The sequence below is a fragment of the Rattus norvegicus genome, chromosome 2 (assembly GCF_021556685.1).
Source record: "Rattus norvegicus strain SHRSP/BbbUtx chromosome 2, alternate assembly SHRSP_T2T, whole genome shotgun sequence".
NCBI lineage: Eukaryota > Metazoa > Chordata > Mammalia > Rodentia > Muridae > Rattus > Rattus norvegicus.
Genome location: NC_141535.1, coordinates 167166681 through 167178628, shown reverse-complemented (window position 1 = coordinate 167178628; position 11948 = coordinate 167166681). Strand labels below are relative to the sequence as shown.

Genomic DNA, 11948 nt, shown 5'->3' with positions numbered 1-11948 from the left:
GTTCTTAATGCCTGACACAGGACGCGAGTAATAGGACAGTTCCTCTGCTAATGAAGACCATAGCCGAGTGCTGGGATTGTACAGTTGAGAGGCTGGAAAACAACCTAGGTGAACAAAGGTGTCAAAGGACAGAGCAGAAGCCACGCCCATGCGGTCCGAGCTTGCACCTGCCTGCCAACAACGTGGAAAGGAAACGGGGGAAATGTAAATTGCACAGTCTGAACTTCCTACTGAGGCTCTGAATCTTTCCTCATTCCTACTTGTGTCTGTTGGAACTCGTTCTCTCACAGGCCTAGGACTGGCCAGCCACGGTGGTGGGGCTGTTTCCCAATAGCAGATTAGAAGCATGTGCCATTATATATGGCATTTATGTAGGTTCTGGGGATCAAACTTAGATCTTAATGCTTTCATGGAAAGTGAACTATCTGCCCAGCATTCCCAAGGCCAGAAAGTCACAGAACCCCCAGACAGTGGTGTGGGAGCTCAAGTTCCAAGAGACAAAGAATGAACTTGAATATGCAGAAGGATTACCTGTATAACCCTAAGAACATGTCTCACAGGACAAGCATGCGGACATCTAACAAAAGGCTAATGCATTTGCATTAAACCATGTAGGACTGTAAGTTATAAAGGCTAATCTTGTCACCTCTTTGTGTAAGGAGACATCTCTTTATGCTCACATATTTCACGTGAAAACTTTTCTTGTTGTCATAGTTCGCTTCAAGTGTTAGCATGCCATGCTTGGGAAGACAAAATCTCAGTTGAGGAATTGCCCCCACTAGACTGACCTATGGACACACATGTCTGTGGGACATTTTCTTGATTCCTAATTGGTGAAAAAATGAGCATGGTAAAGAATGCCACTCTTGGCAATTGGGACTGAGACATATAAGAAATATAGCTGAAATTCTGAAGATGCTCAGTTGGAAGAGTATTAGACTTAAAAACTGTAGAAGAGCATGAACCTTCCAGCAAGCCAGTAAGCAGAACCTCTCTGTAGTCTCTGCTTCAGTTCCTGCTTCCAGCTTCCTATCTGGACTTCTTGCCCTAGCTTCCCTGGATGATTAGCTATAGTCTATAACCTGACATAAACCTGTCAACGAGGGGTGCAGAGGGTACCTGAAAGAATGAGGGCCAAGAGACGCAAAGAAGGTGCCAAGACCAATGCGACAATTTTATTTTTTCCCAAGGCTAAATTTATACCATAACAGGGGTAACAGAGGGAGGGGGGAAGTGTGAAACATTTACGCAGGCCAAGGACACAGTATTTGTGTGGTCAGCTGATGTCAGCAGGATGTTGGTTTTACAGAAAGGTTATAGGTCATATAATTGGGCATCTTGACGTCAGATGTATTTCTCAGCAAGATCACAACTTTATCATATCATTATTTGTCCTGACCACCAGATTTGTATTAGTCTTCCGCAGCTGGCTGGGGATTTTCCATGAACCCAGTCATACTTAGCTCTAACCATAATATTAACATCAATAGTGGAAGGTGTCAAGGGCATCGCTCCCAACTGAACCCTTCAAGGCTCTATTGGTACATTTGTATGTGGAAATGAAACCTTTGCTTTACTGGGACAATGGATGCTCATTACCTGGAGCTGAATACTCCGCTGTGATTCAAAAAGAGATTAACAGTGTTTGGAAATATCTATTAGGGTCAGCACACAGAAAATGAAGTTCAACAGAGACCAATGCTAGACTTGCAGCAGAACTTGGACTCCTCTATGTAGTACTGGTTTGAGCAACATGAAAGCAGCAGCATTGAAAGGGGGTCAAGAAAAGAAGCTGAGGCTTTGCATCATCCATCAGAGTCAGAGCCCTTGAAGAAAGGCCAGGAAGTCATTGATGCAGCTCCAGTTTCAGTGAATACTCCAGAATTTTGAAGATGCCAAGACTTTGAGATGATCTCCAAGGACCACAGCAGGTGACGAGCCTACTAGACAAGCTGGATGTGTGCTCCAGACATCTGAGCTGCACAAATGGGCCTTTGGAGCACAGAATATCATGAGTGAATCAGAAATGTAGGGCACTGAGCTGTTGATACTGTTGGATATTGATTTTGATTTGATTGTATTGTAGCATCATCCTTACTCTTCTCTTTTAGAATGAGTAAGTGTATGCCTTGGTATTGATTTTACAGGAGCCCACATTTAAGGGATTGTATTAGTTTAAAGATACACTGGACTTTCAAAGCACTGGACATTTTACAGATGATGGAATTTAAAAACTCTTACTATATGTTGTGTTATTGTATCAACATAATACCTTGGAGACAAGGAAGAAAGGAAAGATTATTCTTTAAAGTGAGGTGTTTGCATGACAGTTGACAAGGGGTGGAGTGTCATTGTTTCAGTTAACTTGGTATGCCTTAAAAGGAATTGTGCAACTTCTTCTATCAGATGGGCCTGCGTGCACACCTTTGAGACATTGTATTGTTCAATAATGCAGGTGTGCACAACTCACCGCACACACCTGGGGCAGATGGGCTGGAACAGTAAAATGAAACAAGCAGTGGGCCCTCCACAGTCTCTGCCTCAGTTCCTGCCTTGAGGCTCCTGCCCTGACTTCCCTCAGTGATAAACAGTTAAATGTAAGCTTAAGTAATGTCCCCCCCCCGAGTTTCTCTTGGTCATAATGCTTATTACAGCAAGAGAAAGCAAAGTAGAATCAAGTAAAATACTAAATGGGAAATGCCCCATTTTATGTCATGTTTGTACTTCCTTGATATCAGTTTCCTTGTGTGGACGTCTCTAAATTTGTCACCCAGTATGTGAGTCTTTTGTGGGGGGATATTTTATTTATTTACATTTCAAATGTTATCCCCTTCCCAGTTTCCCCTCTGGAAACTCCCTATCCCATCCCCCCCTACTGCTTCCATGAGGATTCTCACACACACACCCATTCCTGCCCCCACCCCGGCATTTCCCTGCACTAGAGCATCAAGCCTTCACAGGACCAAGGGCCTCTCCTCCCATTGATGCCCAACAAGGCCATACTCTGGTACATACGTGGCTGGAGCCTTGGGTTGCTCCAATGACCTCTTTGGTTGGTGGTTTAGTCCCTGAGAGCTCTGGGGTGTTTGGTTGGTTGATATTGTTCTTCCTATAGGGTTGCAAACCCCTTCACCTTCTTCAATCCTTTCTCTAATTCCTTCGTTGGGGACCCTGTGATCAGTACAATGGTTGGCTGCCATCATTTGCCTCTGTATTTGTCATGCTCTGGCACCTCTCAGGAGACAGCAATATCAGGCTCCTACCAGCATGCACTTCTTGGCACCTGCAATAGTGTCTGAGTTTGGTATCTGTATATGGGATATATTGGTGCCTTAATAGGCAAACACTCTCAGGGATTTCAGTTGACACAAAAATAGATGCTTTCTGGAGCACCATATCAAAAGTAATCCAGGATTGTTGGGGAAAGGAGATGTAAGGAAGGTGTTGCTTTTCTGAGTATCTGTGGTAAATACACTGTGTGTTCTTCACAGCATTGCTGCATCCCTCAGCTCCTCTTTCATGGGCTTCTTCCAGGTGAACAATGGTACAGGGCTTTCTTATCCTTTCTCATCACTCTCAACTCCTCCTTCACCACTCACCTTCAAAGACCCCAAGGGCACAGCAACACCACTAATCTCTGAAAGATTATCTCTATTTAAACTCATCATCAGCCATCCTTCCATTCGCAGTATTAATTTTCCTTCATCATTTAAAAATTATTTCTCAAGTTCCACAGACTTTAATGCAGGTATCTTTTCCTCTAAAGTCTCTATCACATTGCCCATAACACTTGCAACTGTTTTCTACCTTCTAGGATATTGTTTGCTCTAGAGACATCAGCTTACATCCATTTCTCATAATATCCAACATTTATTAAATGGTGTTAGATGATAATCAAAGTGTCAGACATACATATTATGAATAGTTTTAATATTTATTTTTCACTTTTATGTTTATGATAGTTTGCATGTACACACATACACACACACATATATATACATAAACATATATACATATACATATATGTTATTGGGTATGTGCTGGCTGCCCATGGAACCATAAAGAGTATCCAGAGTTCCTGGAATAGGAATTACATTGGGTTATGAGCTCCCATGTGGGTACTAGGAACCAAACCCAGCACGTGCTCTTATAGCCTTAGCCATCTTTCCAACTCAACATTATGATTTTGGTAACACTACAGAAAAGCATGGAGGGAGTAAAAGAGGAGACTGGAATTTTCTGGTTATTTTTCTGTATTTAATCCTTCCTCTTTCCTACTCCGTCTAAGAGTTCATTTACTCTTCTTCTCAGGCTTCAGGATTTGGTGCCAATAGAAAACATAAGTTCTTCTTGGAAGGAATTTATGTAATACAATATCCCACTCCACAAAATCCATACTGTATCTGCTGTTAACTGCTCTCTGGAATCCAGTGTTAAGAGAATAGATTTTTACTCCTATATCTTAATAGAGAAATTTCCAGTTTTCTAGTATTCTTCATCCAGAGCAAGGAGGAGAGCTGTGCATTTCTATGGGATTCTCTGTTTCTGTTTTTATTCTGGGTTTTTACTGATGTTTTGAAAGAGGTAGAAGGCTAATACCAAGACATAAATATAAATATATATCTTTTTGTTGAGCTTGCCACCAATTCCTCTTTCCCAAGGCTCTATCCTGCCTTCCTTTCTGTCTTTTCCTTTTTTCTTCTCTGCATTTTGGTTTCTCTTACCTGATTCTATCCCTCCATCATCAATGGAAAATTTATCAAAGACATCCATATATTCAAAAAAACGTCATGTACTCTACATATTTGTTTACTAAAACCATATGGAGATTAACATGCTTTGCTTAGAAATAGTTTTAATAGTCACTAGACAGGAAAGGAAAGAAATATTTTTATACATCTACAGTAGTAAGGTTGTTTTAAATTAGAACTTGTATACATAACTACTGTTCCAGTTAAAAGGACATGGAAGAATACATATTTTATGTAGTAAAAGTTTAAATTTAAAAATGTATATTTATGATATATTATAATCCACATTGAATGAAAGAATTGAAAGCAAGATATAAATCACTTGTCATTTTATTTTCTGGTAACGCAATGTAATTGTCACAAAGGAACCACGGACCATCTTTAACTCCTTTCTACTGAGATCAAACACACATTTCAGAGCATATTTTTCAGCTACTAATGATAATTATTATCAGTGATGGATATTATCTACAGTTATCAGAGATGTGCATTGGCAAAGTTGCTAAGAGTTTACATCAACAGAACTTTGAAGACCAAGCAGGTGACAATGGTTTCACATTTATTTATTTACTTATTGAACACAAGTTTGAGTTGTTGTTATAGAACAAAAAGTAATCTTTTGGAAAGTTATAAAACTATATATAATATGTGACTCCTATACTTTAAACCAATGAATGATTATAAAAGATGTAAAGGCTGATTTTGTAGCCACTTTTTGTACAGAGAAATCCTCTGGCAGGTTGAACAGCATTGTCAGGTTCTTTAAGAACTAGTCATCATGGAGGAGGCTTCTAGGTCAATTCTAACCTGAATCCACCAAGTCCTATGACCAACAATCATTACAATGTCTTTTTAATTTAATATGTAGGTGTTATCTCATTCCAATGTACAGTTGATTGCAAAGGTATTTAATTATAGAGTCACCCTCTGCCCATCTACCCACTCTGGTGAGGGAGTCCAAAACTTGCCTAGAGCCCCAGGACTCCCCTGAGGCCCACTTTTACAATGATTTGTCCTGACTCCTCCTAACGTCCCACTTTCTGTGACTTTTCTCCATCCCATTATGTCTTTGGAACAGCATTTAACATTTCTTATTTTTCTGTGCCACATCAGGAATATATACTGAGGGAGGGTTCAAATGTAAATGTGCTGTACAAAGTTCTGTTCCATTCTCACACCAGAGTTCAGTCAAATGGACAGAGAAACACATGACGGAAGAGCTTGCTGTTCGGCATTCAAGCTTTTGGAATACACTGCAGGATTTTTAAAAGCGATATTATAATCTAGCAAACCCACAGTCCATGAACCAAAGTTAAGAATTTTCTTGATGGTCCTAATTTATAATCTGAACTAATGTGGATCAATAAATCTGTTGTCTGTCCTCGGATATATTGGAATTTAACAAATACAATTCATCAGCTACCACTTAGTTCAAATAATGACCATCCTTGTCTGAATAATGCATTCGTCCTTTAACTGATCTTTCTCCTCGCATTTGTTTGTCTTTTTGTGTTTGTTTGTTGTTTGGGGTTTTTTGCAAGTGACAAAAACAAATACAAATCAAATTGTCCAGAGAACTCTCTTAGAAGGATGAATTTTCTTGTTTTATTCTTTACATTAGCTTCTCACTGCACTTATAAGAAATGAAAATAACCAACAGTTTGTCAGTGGAGTCCAGGAGTCTCTCCAACAACATAAGCTATTACCATTGGAATTGACTGCATTCCAGTACTTGGAGCTAAGATCCTATTGCTGACAAAGCCAGCACTAGTCAAATGCAGAGAACAAGTGACTTTGGGCTGCTTGGCCCCATTGGATATATACACAAACCCTACCTATACAGGTAAAGGAATATCCTGGGAGAGGTAGCTTGGGCCAAGGCTCTAGGCAAGCCTGGGGAAAAAGACTATAAGAACCAGAAGTCCAGGAAATCTGCTGTGAGATAATGTCTTTCATAAATGTTAAGAAACCTACACCCATGAAATATCAACATTATGGTTGTCTAAAAAGACCTGAAAAAAAATGATATCACCATTTTACATGCCAGTGAGAAATGAGAACAATTACAAGATCCTAGTCCTAGATGGAGAACCATGGGTAATTAATGGCTACTGAAAGAAAAATCACTCTTCTCCATGAATGAGCCCCTGAAAGGTTATCCAAACCCAGGTGGCTAACCAAAACATATACAGACTTATGAGGAGCACTAATTGAATTCAGCAGATGGTAATTATAAATAAATATGAAAACCAATAATTAATAAGAAAGCATAAATTTGAAAAATAATGAAGGACTTGGAGGAGTTGGAAGGATAGAGGGTGAAATGATATGAATACAGTACTTACATATAAAATTCTCAAAAAAGTTTTATTTTTATTAAAAAATAGTACCTTTGCAGGGAGTTATTGTTAAAACCATATGAATTAATGTTTGCTTGAAACAGTGGCACATTGTGTATATATTATCACCACTGATATTGTTCTTCTTGGTAACAGACTAGTTGTCCTCCCCTACATCAAATGTTTCTACCTATGTTCAACTGTGCCCCATCCACTTTCATCTTTCTTCTTTTGGGAGGGTCTTACTGGGGAAATGTGAGTGGGTACAGGTGATCATGTGTGCATTCATTAACACATACACACAAGTCAACACTAGGTGTCTTCCATGATTAACATCCACCATATTTGAAAACAGGCTCTCCCACCACACCTGAAGCTTGACAGTTACTTAGGCAGTAAACCCCAGGAACCTGCCTGTGTCTGCCTTGCCAGCACTGGCCTTAAAACTGTGACTGCTACACCCAAATTTCATGTTTATGCTGGAGAATGAATTCAGGTCTTCAGGTTTGTACGGCAAGCACTTTACCACCTGATCTTCTCAGCTCTTTACTCTTGACCTGGGGCTGGTGAGGATGAAGTTTTTTATTTGATAATTTTGTCTTGTTTGTTGTTGTGTTAAGGTCAATGTTCATTCCACAAGGAGAATTCGTTTGCTCTTTCTTCGCCACTACCTTCCTTGTAGAAGACAGCATGTTGCTTGGTTAGTACTACTCATTATTTTTCAACATAACCCTACACTCCTGTTTTTTTTTATTTTTATTTGGTGTTTTAGAATTCTTTTAGTTGACATCTATGAGTGCTCTGCTTCCTTGAATGTATGTACATAATATGTTTGGCTCATACCTGCAGAGGTCAAAAGTATGAGATTCAATTAAACTGTAGTTCCAAACAATGGTGAGCCACCATGCTGAGACTGGAAATCAGTTCCAGGTCCTCTGCAAGAGATGCTAGTTCATCTCTCCAGTGCCCCTCCCATTTTTCTTGGTGTGCTTTAGGTACAGCATCTGCAGTAATAGCAGAGGTCACCATCTGGTCTTGTAAAATGATACTGTTTGTTGGTGTGTACTCATATCTTTATATTTATATAAATTAATATAAATATATAACTATAAGTACATGCTCCACTCATATACATGTACATGTGTGTGTACAACATATATATTTAATGACAATAACAACATATATACATATGTGTAATATGTGTATATGCATATATATTTATATGTGTACACACTAAAGGAATAGGTCTGCCTACTTATGTTTTCACAAATTGAATGAAGATAATATATGTTATATGTACACATATGAGTATATATAAATATTTGTGTACAGATATACATATATACACATATGCATATATAAATATGTACATATATAAACATATGTGCAGGTGTGTTTGTATATGCATATATACTATAAACACATTTGTACAAAACATATTATACTCTCTGAATTTTTACAAACTTATATAAGTATGCCTATTCTTTTGAGAAATATTATATAAAACATATATTATCATCATTCAGTTTGAATTATGAGAGTGGCAAGAATCAGGACGCAACAGGTTTTCATGGCTTTCAAAATCAATTGTTTTATTCTTCAAGTCTAAGGTGCACTGAGGACATTAAAGCACTAAAGTAACCTGATCATATGTCCAAGTTTTAAAGGAAGTCTGACAGCAGGAAAGAGGATGGTTTTAAAAAGGAAAGACTGAAGAATAACTTTAGTCAGAAGCCTTTCAAAAAATCCATTTTGAGATATGAATCTAAAATAGAGTGATGGCTCAAAGTTAGAGTAAGAAATACCTCATGCAATTACGAAGCCCCACTTTTCACTCTCCAGCTTGAATAAATGTGTAGGACTCATGGTAATACCTTCAGGCTTACTGCTTTGTACTCCACAATGAATCTCGGGAAGTAGTATCTCAAAACATGCTGTGCTCAAACCCTGACCCTTAATCAGAATGGGTATGGCAATTAAATGTTATAGTGAAATGTTTGTTGCTCATTTGATTCTTAGAAAGGGACCATTTATATTTTGTTAACTGCAATGTTGAGGGGATCTCACTGACTCCAAAGCTTCTGTCTTTTGCTGTCTCTTCCTTCTGCATTGTCAAGCACAGAGATTTGGCTTGGACCACCTTGTGGCTCCTGTAAGCTGAGATAATGCTAACTGAAAAGGAATTTAAATATCTGATCGTATTATGCAACATTACAAATTACTGTCATCCAAAATAATGTTTCTTTACATGTCCTCTTATTCCTAGTTTAATTCAGCTTCTATTGAGCACCTATCTGTTAAGCAGACCTAAAGTTGGAAGTACATCTTATTCATTCTTTTTGCTGGGATATAAGTCCAAAGTAAATTAATGAAAGACCCATGTCTGAATTTTTATGTCCATTAATAAGATACCAAAAATCTAAGACTTGTTAATCCAGAATACCATGATAGTTTCAAAGATTGACAAGGTTACCCACCTTTACATGCTGGAATAGCAGAACCTCCGTGTATAACCTCTAAAAATATTCCCAAAGAATTACATGGGGTTTCCATAGTTTTTACTTAAAGAACTAGATGGAATGCAGAACCATTCACCAAGGGACAACAAAGGCATACAATTTAGAAAGCTGTCTATAAAATATTTTCTATTTATTCCCTTTGAGATTTCTCTAAAATGTATATTCTGTATTGTAAAGAAGTATTTTTTTCTTTTTTTTTCCGGAGCTGGGGACCGAACCCAGGGCCTTGTGCTTGCTAGGCAAGTGCTCTACCACTTAGCTAAATCCCCAACCCTGAAGAAGTATTTATAAATGGGAATTTATCTTTGCTTTTGTGCTCTTCTGCCCACATACAATGTCACATTTGTAGCTTACACATTTCCCTATGTACTCTCTGTATGATAGGACTTCTTATTTCCTTTATCATGATTTTTGAACAAGAAGACCATGGGTGAAAGGTTGAGAACTGATATGCCTTGAAGAAATGTAGGGTCAGCCCTCACTCTGTAAGAGCTTTAACCCTGACTGTTGGTCTCTGGAAAACAGCCACTAAAACATAGAAGTAATGGTGTGTATGTGTGTGTGTTCTACATGTATGTATATATATATATATATATATATATATATATATATGTATATATGTATATATGTATATATATATGCAGAGAGGGGGAAGGAAGGGAGAGAGAGAGAGAGAGAGAGAGAGAGAGAGAGAGAGAGAGAGAGAGAGAAATGTACCAGAGAACAACTCTAGGTATAATTCCCCAGGATCCATCTGACTTGTTTGTGACTCATTTTGAGCAAGCCAAGTATACTAGAATGCTGACCAATGAGCTCCAGGAATCCACCTGTCTCTACCCATCTCTGCTTCTCAATGTTGGGCTCATAAGGGCCAGTCACCACACACAGATTGTTTTTTCTTTAGTGTGGATTCTCAGAATCAAATTCAGGTCATCTGGCTTACACAGCAAGCATTTTACTGACTGAGCTGTTTCCCCAGCACCATTCATGCTCCTTTATCAGGATTTGACAATACTAGTTGACTTATCTAATTTTCTCATAGTGATTAAAACCTCAATCAGATCTTTTCTGGATGTCAGACAGAGCCAAGGTTTTCTCAGAGCTTCTGATGAAAGGACAAAGGAAACATTAGTTCAGGAGCAGACTGGGTAAGGTCAAGTCAGAAGCTGAAGCCAGGGTACCAAAGGAGTCAAGGTTGCCATTTCTAGGAATCCAACTCTTCCCCCTGGGCTGTGGTTATCTTTACTAATGCAGCTCTGTGTTAGGTATCCTGTGTTCTCTTTACCAATATTGTCTGATTTGGCTTTCTGCTGGTCTTGACCATTTTCCCTCTGCAAATAGTATATAAAAACCTTTGTTTCTTTTTTTTTTTGTCTTTTTTTTGTTCCCCTCCCAACCCTCCCCCCATTGCCGCCCCCCCCTCAACAGTCTAGTTCACTGGGGGTTCAGTCTTAGCAGGACCCAAGGCTTCCCCTTCCACTGGTGCTCTTACTAGGATATTCATTGCTACCTATGAGGTCAGAGTCCAGGGTCAGTCCATGTATAGTCTTTAGGTAGTGGCTTAGTCCCTGGAAGCTCTGGTTGCTTGGCATTGTTGTACATATGGGGTCTCGAGCCCCTTCAAGCTCTTCCAGTTCTTTCTCTGATTCCTTCAACAGGGGTCCTATTCTCAGTTCAGTGGTTTGCTGCTGGCATTCGCCTCTGTATTTGCTGTATTCTGGCTGTGTCTCTCAGGAGCGGTCTACATCCGGCTCCTGTCGGTCTGCACTTCTTTGCTTCATCCATCTTGTCTAATTGGGTGGCTATATATGTATGGGCCACATGTGGGGCAGGCTCTGAATGGGTGTTCCTTCAGTCTCCGTTTTAATCTTTGCCTCTCTCTTCCCTGCCAAGGGTATTGTTCTTCCCCTTTTAGAGAAGGAGTGAAGCATTCACATTTTGATCATCCGTCTTGAGTTTCATTTGTTCTAGGCATCTAGGGTAATTCAAGCATTTGGGCTAATAGCCACTTATCAATGAGTGCATACCATGTATGTCTTTCTGTGATTGGGTTAGCTCACTCAGGATGATATTTTCCAGTTCCAACCATTTGCCTACGAATTTCATAAAGCCGTTGTTTTTGATAGCTGAGTAATATTCCATTGTGTAGATGTACCACATTTTCTGTATCCATTCCTCTGTTGAAGGGCATCTGGGTTCTTTCCAGCTTCTGGCTATTATAAATAAGGCTGCGATGAACATAGTGGAGCATGTGTCTTTTTTATATGTTGGGGCATCTTTTGGGTATATGCCCAAGAGAGGTATAGCTGGATCCTCAGGCAGTTCAATGTCCAATTTTC

The 11948-nt window shown here is 39.1% G+C and overlaps 1 long non-coding RNA gene across 1 annotated transcript in view; it reads right to left on the bottom strand.

Annotated features, from left to right (window-relative positions):
- Positions 1-1149: 1149 nt before the first annotated feature.
- LOC147996312 (uncharacterized) overlaps positions 1150-11948 on the bottom strand; it is an 84888-nt gene continuing 74089 nt past the window's right edge. The window contains exons 4-5 of the long non-coding RNA XR_015671953.1: positions 3016-3283; positions 1150-1992 (exon numbers count right to left, since the gene is read on the bottom strand). This is a non-coding gene — a long non-coding RNA (uncharacterized LOC147996312). The remainder of the gene's footprint in view (positions 1993-3015; positions 3284-11948) is intronic.